Here is an 11100-nt window from a genome sequence, read left to right as displayed (position 1 = left end):
CATCATGTTTCATTCAGATTCCGTTAAGGCAGGTGTGGAAAAATTGTATCTGATCCGGCATATAGCTCCGTAAGTACAAGTGACATTTTGCTCCATGCAGATCAGTTGTCAAAATTCCGCTTGGTAATATTGAACAAAATTCCGTAACCTCTCTTCTTTTTAAGTCGATACTGGCCTTTACGGAATAATCGAGCAGAATATTTTTTCGAAAGTAAAGTGACAGCTCCCATTACTTTGCGTGGGAACCTTACAAATGCCAATTTTATTTTTTCTTCTTTCATGTGGATACTGCTCAGGGTGGCCAGACCTACCGATTTCTCGGTAGTCCTACCGATTTTTGACTCACCTACCGATTCACAGACGAAAGATCGAAAACTACAGATTTTTCAAAATTCCTACCGAGAACTACCGGTTTTCAATCCCCCAAATAAAAGCACGGTCAACATAGTAATCTTTCTCATAAACGATTTAAATGATTTAACTAATTCCCAGGTAATTTAACATCAGAACAGTTGAATCTGCAGTATGTCGCATATACCTTAATTTTGTCTTAAGGCCAGTATCGACTTAAAAAGTAGACAGGTTACGGAATTTTGTTCAATATTACCAAGAGGAATTTTGACAACTGATCTGCATGGAGCAAATTGTCACTTTTACTTACGGAATAATCGAGCAGAATATTTTTCCGAAAGTAAAGTGACAGCTCCCATTACTTTGCGTGGGAACCTTACAAATTCCAATTTTGTTTTTTGTTCTTTTCATGTGGATACTGCTGTAAGAATTTTGTTTCGATTCTTTACTTTTCCGATTCAGTGAACGGAATTTAACATGTGATTGAGATAGAAAAAGAAAATTTCTTTTGAACACGATACCAACCTTTATCTGTTAAGATAACATTTTGCATCAAACCCATATCCGCATAAAGCCCCAAACGCAATATAACGGAACGGCGACGGAAACGGTAAATTTGACAGTTAGCCCATATATTTTCTGTCAAATTTGCCGTTTCCGTCGCCGTTCCGTTGTATTGCGTTTGGGGCTTAAGTATAGGATATGGTCTGGACCAGATAGGACCAAAGTGTTAATAACTATCTTGACACTTGCGACATTACATTACTGCACTTTGATAAAGAAGACTTGAGGATCATCCGTATCTATTACTTTAAAATATCTTTAGCAGGTTTACTCAATAACTAACATTGATGTCACGAGCATTATTCTACGAAACTTTCCACTAACTTAAAGAATTGGAATTTTTTTGGAGCTAAGGAAGTTTTGCCTGCTGATGAGAGTCTGAGTAGGCAGTGCGCGTAGATGGCAGCAGTTCAAAATTGCTGTCACGATTTTTCAGTGAATATGGGGAAAACACTTTGTGAGCTTGTTTTACAGTAACGGAGAATTTATGCTGCTAGTGCTGGTGATGCCTCTAATGTCTTCAGTCGATTATCGTCATCCGTTTCTGGCGTCGGAGGAGTAAGTTCGACATGGCTGCAAACGGAGGATCCGGAGACGGAGGCGAACGAACGCTATATTACTTCGATGGTATCGATGATGGCAGCACCGCGACTAAACAACAATTGCATAGCCTTCAACACCAACAGAGGGCAGGGTGAGAACATCACAACCTCCACAATGTACTCCTAAAAGGACCCTGGCATTTACAATCTGGTAGAGGTGGATGAGACTGACTTCTTCTATGTCAATGGACCAGCCGTTGGTTATGTAGAAGGCCACAATGACACTTTTCCGTACGGCGACGACTACTACCAGAGGTGCATGGGAATGTACGGCAACGTTTCCTATTTGAACGTGTCCTGTGAAACAATCCTCAATTACAGTGTGCCACTCTACGGCTACTGTACTCCCATCTTCATCCTAATTACACTGACTGCCAACTCACTGATCGTGATTGTCCTCAACAAGCGCAGCATGGCGTCGCCGACCAACTTCGTGCTGATGGAAATCAAGAAGCCTATTTTCGCGATCGTTGAACCAGAACGAAGCATATTCCCCGATTTAAACCAGGACATTGCTTGACGAACTGTTGGTTCTGCATCTCTGAAGACTAAAACTAGCTGGTGTTGAAGAAAGGTCAAATTGAAACTTGGTGAGAGAATTCCATTATACTATATATATTTACCAAATGATATTCAAACTACATGATTACATATATAACATAAAAAACCATCAGGGCACCCGATTGAAGCGATTTGGATAGGAAGAGTGGAATCGCCAACTTCCTATTGTTAACATCTCGTGGATAAAGGGCGGGCTCTTCTCCCCATCTATTGGGTCAATCTGGGAATCGAGGGCTAGATTATATTATTGTATGTACGAACTTTCTTCTGGAAGGAGATTCTCTATTCATCCCGTGGATTCGCATAAGTGTCTCTGCTTATGGAACCACCCCACCCATTTTTGGCCCTTCATACAGGAGTTTGATGAAATACAAACAATAATATAATCATGATCAAATTGTTTGTCAGATATGGCCAGTGCTATCGGCAGGTGCCTTGCTACAATAGATGGTAGTATCATCATCATCATCATCATCATCATAAGGAAGTTTTGCCTGCTGATTTTTTTTTTGCAATTTAGGCTTTCTCCAAATCTTAATCTAATTGCTTTCCGAGTTTTTTTTTAGAAATATTGGGATTTCTGTTAGATTGGAAGCTTTTTCTTTGCAGCGTAGAAACGAGTGTGGTATTTCTTAACCAAATCCAAATGTGATGATACAACTATTCTTGAATTAAGGAGAAGAGATTTCACTGTTTTTTCTACAGTGGTTCCAAATTGCATCCTTTCGTGAGCAACGAATTTCATAAAATAACATAAAATAAAATAAGCTAACCATGTTATGCGGCTAGATTTGAATAATGGTCCGGTCTGAAGTTCGTCAATATTTTTTTAATTCTATCATGAACATGTACGTCCAAGTTTGGGAGATGATAATAGCATTTCCATATCATTGTAAACTTTTTAAATGCTTCGAGTAAATCAGCAGTCATTCAGGCTGTTTTGTGATACATATTGATTTTAAATCTGAGAAACATGCATTTCAACCATTTTAAATTCATTTTATATCAATTGAGATACTTGAAGTTGTCGTACCGCTTAGTTATATTTGCTGCGGATTTGAACTTCAAATGAATCGGGAGATTTATTTGATTGCAAATGCTGGTGTTCAATAAGTTTCTCATATGTAAAGGGGATTGGTGTGATTGTCAACCATTGAAATAGATCATATACATAAAACTCAAAGGTGCAGCCCAATCGGGTTGTACGCAAAGGTGACGTAGGACAACGTAGCTATTCGAAATTGATAGTATTTGCCATAATAATTTGTGTCGTTTTATTAACATTGAGCAAACTGCTCGGAGGCCAACTGAATCAAGAAGTCGAATAGTTGTTCCCAGTTGGATGGACTTTGAGTCTCTAACCGTGGAATTAACATGACTCATTGGCCGCTGAAGCCACTCGACTGGCTTTCAGTCGGGGACATCACAATCCTTACTTTGCCACGAACGCTTACATCGCGGGCGAAGACCAAACGTTGCATATGAATATATTTGTGTTTGGTTTCACGCCACTTCTGATTCTGCTTATTACTGCTTTATTTCGGCCATTTTTGAGGATGGTGTCCTCCAAAAGGTCTTTATGTATACAAAAGAAGGTTGATCCGACAATCCGACATGAACTTTATTTAAAGTGCAAAACTCAATCGTAACTAGCAAAGTTGATAGCGCGGCGGAGGGATATGATGCAATTAATATGAACGGGTGGAATCACTAACAGCAACCAAGCTACCACACAAAACCCGATGCCGCCGAAACAATCCATTTTCGCAATTAACTCTTTCTTTCCATAAAATACTGGTCCTGAGAAGAACCAATTTTCTTTTCCCAATGCGTCTTTCCAATAACTAACTGCATCCAAACGCTTGACAGTACCTTGCGTTGAAATTGTCCGACCGCCTTCGTGCTGCTGTGTCCGCTCCGCTGCATCGAATGTCGAACTGAATCCCGATCAAAACGGCTTGCGCGCGCCGTATAGCAGCTTTCTTGTATTTAATAAATTAAGCCCGTTAGCCCCGCTCCTTTGTGATCTGATATGGGTGTAAATATAATGTGCACTCATAACGATTAATGAAGGGGCGGGGCTAATGGAATTACTTCATTAGATATAAGAAAGCTGCTTTTCGACGCGCGCGAGCCATTTCGATGTGGATATCGCAGACAACGGACCATTCGGAGAATGACAAATTCTAAGAATCCTATGAAATTTTCTCGATTCTGAATTTGGTTATGAGATTTCACTCAAGACGAAGTTTTTCCATATTACCAATTATTATCTCTTGCCATCTGTCTGTCCGAGCGACGTTCACCGATGGGTGGTTGCTGTAGAAAGTTTCCACTGAGGTGGCGTCTTCATTGATTTTATACAAAAGAAGGTTGATCCGACTATCCGAAATAAACTTTCTTCAAAGTGCAAAACTCAATCGTAAATAGCGAATTTGATAGCGCGTCGGAGGGAGATGATGTAGTGAATTTGAATGGATGGAATCACTAACAGCAACCAAACTACCACGCCAAACCCGATGCCACCGAAACAGTCCATTTTCGCAATTAACTCTTTCTTTTCGTAAAATGTTGGTCCTGAGAAGAACCAATTTTCTTTTCCCAATGTTCCTTTCCAACTAACTGACACCACAATTTGTAATAAATTTTCAGCATCGGCACTGGCACTGGCGGTGCGGGATCGCCACAGTGCTATTTTTATGGTCAACCTTTTCTTCATATGAAATTCTGGTTCGTTGAGGTTGAATGATCTGCAGCAACATATCGAGCACCACCACCAATGCGATGGATTTCCTTTGAAAATGTCATTAGCGCCTCCGTGATGCTGTGTCCGCTCCACTGCGATCGCTTTGATGCGTCTGCTCTGCGTAAAATCTTGTTCAAACTGAGGATTAGATCCAAACCCGCAAGTGATTGATTTTTGATGTCTGTGCTAGTGATGCATGTACGTGATTGGTTGGTTGACCTATTTCTAAACTTTTTATCAATTTTCGATAATCTTATATATAAAAATGAAATAGTCTATGTTCGTATCCGCATAACTCGAAAACGGCTGGATGGATTTTTTCATTTCTTCAGCAGAATCATTCGTTATAGTTTCCGACGGGTTTATATAATATTTCCTAATGTAAAAATTACGAGTAAAGTTGAGCAAATCATGAAAAACTAAAATTGTGATTCCTATGCGAACTTTGCATGGGCAGTTCGGAATGCACATTCTCGCCTACTATGCAGGACAACGTCTGCCGGGTCAACTAGTAAATAGTTAAAATTCAGTCTTTTCATATAAATACAAAGAAGCGTTGACTCATCCTTGATCGAATGGTCCAAAAAAATTGAAAATCCATCGAGAAACGGCTTGGATATTAAAGTTTAAAGTCTATCATATTTTCGTGACGGTCCCCGATTTTCGCAATCGTAAAGTGTACCCCAATATAGAAAACACAGACGTAGTCCTACGTCAAAAAAAATACTGCTGGGTAAACCGAACGAACTTTGTAATTTAAGGGTGAAATCAGGAGTGATTCAGTTTCATTCTAAATTTTCGACCACTATTCTAGTTTGAATCTGGAGCAAAATAGAACAAACTCGCTGGTTTCCCCAGCAGTGTTCTATTCATGTTTTTCAAATTCTCAATTAATTGAAATCATTATGTTACTGCCAAGAAAGGCGCCGGAATTGCAAAGTGAATTGATCCGTAGATAAAATGACGCATCCATACACCAAAACAATTGAAACATATTTGAATCTCGTGATTCAATCGTGGTTCAAATATGCAGAAAATAGAACGGAGCGTTATACCAGTTTTATTTTTTTGACAGTTGACTGGTATAAAAACTGAATCTAGAACAGCTGCTAGGAAAATTAATGTTTCAGATTCATATTCAAACTGACAGCCCCGAACGATTTGAATCACTGCTGATTTTACTCTAATGTAGGTTCAGATTCAAACTAGAAGAGTTTTAGGAAATTTTATATTTATCTGAACTTAATCGACACTGATTTTATTTCTGATAAGAAAAGTACAAAAGTACACACAAAAAACAAACATGGTTTCACAGAATGTTTTGCACTTTCTTCTTGAAAAGTGCTTGATTTCTTTAAAATTGAAAATGAAATTAGTCTCGTTAAAAATTACTTTTTTATTTGAGAGTTTTTCTTTCTTCGGTTCCCAACGATAAATAAATAAAGTACTTCCATTCAACCTGAAAATTATTAAACCTTCATACACAAAACGATATACTAGATGTGTAAGAAGAGGAAAGAAAACATCATGCTATTTATTTCATCTATCTATTCCTTTTCTTCTCAGTGCAAAAACGACAATAAAAACAAATCAGCAGCGATTTAAGTCAACCGTCACTGCTATTCAGGCGTCTAGTCACTGCCACCGGCAGAAGTTTTTTTTTCTAATTTGTGCAGTGGAGTTGTTGATCACATCTACGGAATCAAGAGGTAAGTCGCATTTTTACTTATTTGAAACGATGCAGTTCCGGGTATTAGTATGTATACTAATTCTTATAGAAAAAAGGTTATCCAATTCCGGTGCGTCAATATTTTGAATGGAATTGGGCAATATGACGATTTTCATGCAAGATTTGCTATTATTTCTTACAGATTCGGTTCATGACTGGAAAACTATGGCGCGTTTTAAAATCTACAAGAGCTGGGGTCGCTGGAAAAGCCGCGCCGGTTTTGGAGGCTGCAAGTCATAACACGACGATTAACACGAATGAGGACATCCTGCTGCATGAGCGCCTATAAACCTGCTCAGTTTAATAAATTTTAGGTTTAAAATAAATTCAATATGGAATAAAATTTAAAGAATGAATAAATTTAATTTATAAAGAAAAGCATGAATGAAAAAAACAAGCTTTTTTGGGGAAATTAAAATTTCGTTTCAGATTGAAAATATTAAACTTTTTTTTCTACAGTGTGACTATTTTGATTTGACAATGTTGTTTTGAAAGTTTTGTACTTTTCGTCGTCGCATGCCACTTTTTGGAATATAGGTGTAGAAAAGTTTTCGTACTTTTGTTTTAAAGAAACGGAACTCTCTACGAAAAAGAACCAACGCAACTTTTTATTTTAACCAACGTTTTTTTAATTTCATGAATGATTTTTCTTTCTGTGTACAAGCTCTCAAGGATGAACTTTTCAATCGTGAGGTTTATATATTTTTTAAAGAGGTTATATGAAATTTTTCAACATGAGGCTAAATGCCCGCATAATCATGAACCATAATTGGACCATAACTCAAAACGTTCATAACAATAGAAAACGTTATCCCTACCATTCTGATGTTTGTTCATACTTAAGATAAACTAACCTCATGGTGAATGGTTTTCGCAGTATGGTATACTGTTTTCGACCAATCGACTATATGGGTAATAGGCGGTTAAGTATAATTAACATATAAAAACCCAGATTAATCCACCTAGCGGTGATGATGCCTTTCTCGCTCGTTCAAAATGGTTGATAAACATATATGAAAAGTCTAAAATAACAATTGGTGAATAAGACTTATTTTTCACATTTGTTTATACCAGATGAACCGGCCTAGGGTCGAAAATCTCGTAAATAAAGATAGATAAATAAAGATAGATTGAATTGAAAATTCACATTTGTTTATACACATTGTAATAATTGCTGCCGGATGCAATTTGTTGCAAGCAAATCGGATGAGGTTAAGTGCCCGGAAAATGTGATGAGGTTGTGCAATTGCACAAATCGAGTTTCAGACATAGTATTAAAATTTTTATTTTGGCCATAACCTTTGAGCCCATTCCCCAGTTCGGCCTGATTTTTAATGTGAAACAATGGGATAGGATTCCACGTTTAAATAATCGGTTAAGGATAAGATTTCGAAAAATGAGTTAGATTTTTTTTGCACACACACGCACACACATGCACATACACACACTTCTTCTGAAAGTTCGTACACACCAAATATATTTATCGTCGTCCAGCAAACTGAATTGCTGGAATTGGTTCAGTAAATTTCCTGTTGCTGAAACTTCAGCTAAGTTGGTTTTGTTAGCTGAAAATCCAGCAATTCTACGACATTGCTGAACATCCAGCAATGTATATGTCAAACACTTATTCGTTCATTTAAATTGCCATGTTGCGACAGCGGCGAAAGCGGAACCGAACAATAAATTGGTAATTTGCGGTTTGGAGATAACAACAGCATTTTGTAAGCAGTTTGCAGCCTATACCTTGGCCTATACATATTTTTTTGAGACGTATTGAAAGTGGGGGCTTATGTTTTTACCATATTTTCAATGAAAACTATTGGCAAAACAAACTTAAAATTTTGCTGAAAAACCAATAAAAAATTTGCCGCGATAAAATTGCTGGAAACCAGCAATAGTTCTGTCAAAACGCATTGCTGTCTTGATTGCTGTAAATACAGCAAAACATTTTGCTGAATTTATTGCTGGTTGAACAGCACAAAAAAAATCAGCAAAATATTGCTGGTTTCCAGCGAAAAAAAATTAGTGTGTAAAAAATTAGTGTGTACATATTAGTGTGTTCAAATTTGCGCAATTTATATCCTGATGATGATCCATAATTTCAGCCATATGATCCATAATTTTGGTCATATGATCAATAATTTTGATAATGTGATCCATAATGCTTGGAAAGAAGGCCAATGAAATATTAATTGATCCACACATTTTATAAAATCTATGGATCATTTATGGATCATCAAATTTGAAGTTTTATGGATCAAAATATAGCTTTTATGGATCATTTTCCAAAGATTTATGGATCATTTGTCATATTTTCATGGGAAAATAGCAAGAATTGTATTGTTTTCCTTGACCATGTTAATGGAACATATTTCCCAATTAATTGCTAAATTTTAGCTTAGTTATGGATCGAAAAATTATTCTTTATGGAATCTCATTAACTATTTTATGGATTTATGGTAGCATTTTAAGGAACATTCAGATGTTATTTATGGATCGTTTTCCAGTTTTTTATGGATCCGTCTTTATCGTTTATATGCTAAAGTATGTTTTGCCAAATCGAAAACAAAAACCGAAAACGTGTGCACGTGCTAACCGACCTGAAAAAAATCACTCGATGTTCGTTCAAAATCGGGCCAATCTTAAAAAACAGCTCTTTTTCGATTTTTGTTTTAAATTTAAAAAATACTTAAGCGAAAAAAAAATTTTGACGGGAAAGGTCAATTTTTGCTGATGAGTAGTTCCGTTTTTGTCATTATCATTCAAACACTTTTCAACAAGATTTATGAATTTGATCTGATTTAAAAAAAATCTGATCAGAATTCTACTGGGGTTGCTTTTCTTTATATGGAAAGCATTTCGCAGTAATTATGAATGTATGGTTAAAATTGATTATTTTGATTTCTAAACTGATCCAAAACTATTTATCAGATCACTCTACAGGTAAACTATCCAAGTACAAAATCTGATAGATTACGCGTGACAGAGCTAGTGTTACCAAAATCAGCATTTTTGAGCTCATATTGTGCAATAATTTATATCGTAATGATTACATACCTGATATACTATCAGAAAATCGAAAATCGTTGCTTGCCTTCGTGTAATTTGTTATGGATTGTGGCAAGGATGTTTTCGATCATTAGTATTGTACCTTGCAACAAAATGACAACTTTTGTGATCATTTTCCAAGGCTCTCATAGATGTGAAAAATTTCTCCGCAGTACAAATAGCACGTGCTATCCAAGCATTCACCACCGGAATGCACCACGTGGCGGCCAAATTTGAAAAAAATATCGAAGTGTCTTTTTTTCTGGAGGTATGTTGTTCTTAGGCGACTATCTGGCGCGTATTTTTTGTTGCGACCAAAAATGAGCGGAGGAGTAATTTTTTTTATGAGCGGTACAGTAATATAGGTTCGATAATTTAGTAGTTTGTCAATAACTCATTCCAGAGGTTAAATTTCAAACGTGATATGTGGAAGACTTCTAGAGCGAAGGTTTTTACAACTCTGCCTAATTGTTGTTTCTATTGCACTAATAACAGAGTTATAGCGCTAGTTGCAGTAACTTATTATACAGACTGATCGAAATTTTGTTATCATTTAGTATTAGTAACTAGTGCTTTAACTCTGTTATTAGTTGAATCAAAACAACAAACTATTAGGCAGAGCTGTAGAAAAATATTCGCACTAGAACTCCGCTGTAACACGTTTTGACATTTAACCTCTGGAATGAGTCATTGTAGTTTGTCAATGGTCGAACTAAGATTATTAAATGATCTAATACATACTTGGATTATAGAAAAGTTTGGATACTTTTTCTACTGACTTCTCTGAATCCTTCAAAAACTCAGTTTCTCCTACATAATCCGAGTGCTTTACAAACGAAATTAATATCCTATGGAAAGAACCACGCGAATAAGGTTGATATAGCCATTTAGATGCGAGTGTTCGGAATATGAGTCATTTTCGGGACTTGATTCAAAAACGGTTTATATTTTTCAACGTCCGATTAAATGCCACCGAACCAAAGCACAGCACCCGGTGCGTTACCGCTGGTATGCACAAGCAGCCGATGTCTTGATGCAGTGAAATAGTTATTTATTGCAAATCGCGTAGCCTCTTGTTCTTCGAACACTTCCCTCTCTAGAAGCAAAGATAGCTCAGGGGTAACATGATAGGCTCTCAATCAGAAGATTTATGTTCGGTCCTCGTGTTAGCCATCTTCTTTTTTTTCAAAACTCATATTTTCTAGGAGTGTGGTATAATATTACGCATTGCAAGAAAAATTTTGAATACTAGAAAATTCAAACAAAATTTTTGTATTTAATATTTTCCATGCTAATAATCAATGGAACCTAATGCTGTGTATTGTTTATATTTATATTCATGACATTTCTATAATTGAATCCATCTGATTATTTGGGATATTTGAAAGAATTCAGGTCTGAACTTAAGATGATAAAGGAGGTAGGAAATGAAACATAAATGCATAAATTGAGAATCGATATGTACTCAACAGTTTTCTTTAATGATTGTTAGCAGAAAC

The sequence above is a fragment of the Armigeres subalbatus genome, chromosome 2 (assembly GCF_024139115.2).
Source record: "Armigeres subalbatus isolate Guangzhou_Male chromosome 2, GZ_Asu_2, whole genome shotgun sequence".
NCBI lineage: Eukaryota > Metazoa > Arthropoda > Insecta > Diptera > Culicidae > Armigeres > Armigeres subalbatus.
Note: the sequence above shows the minus strand (reverse complement) of the source record.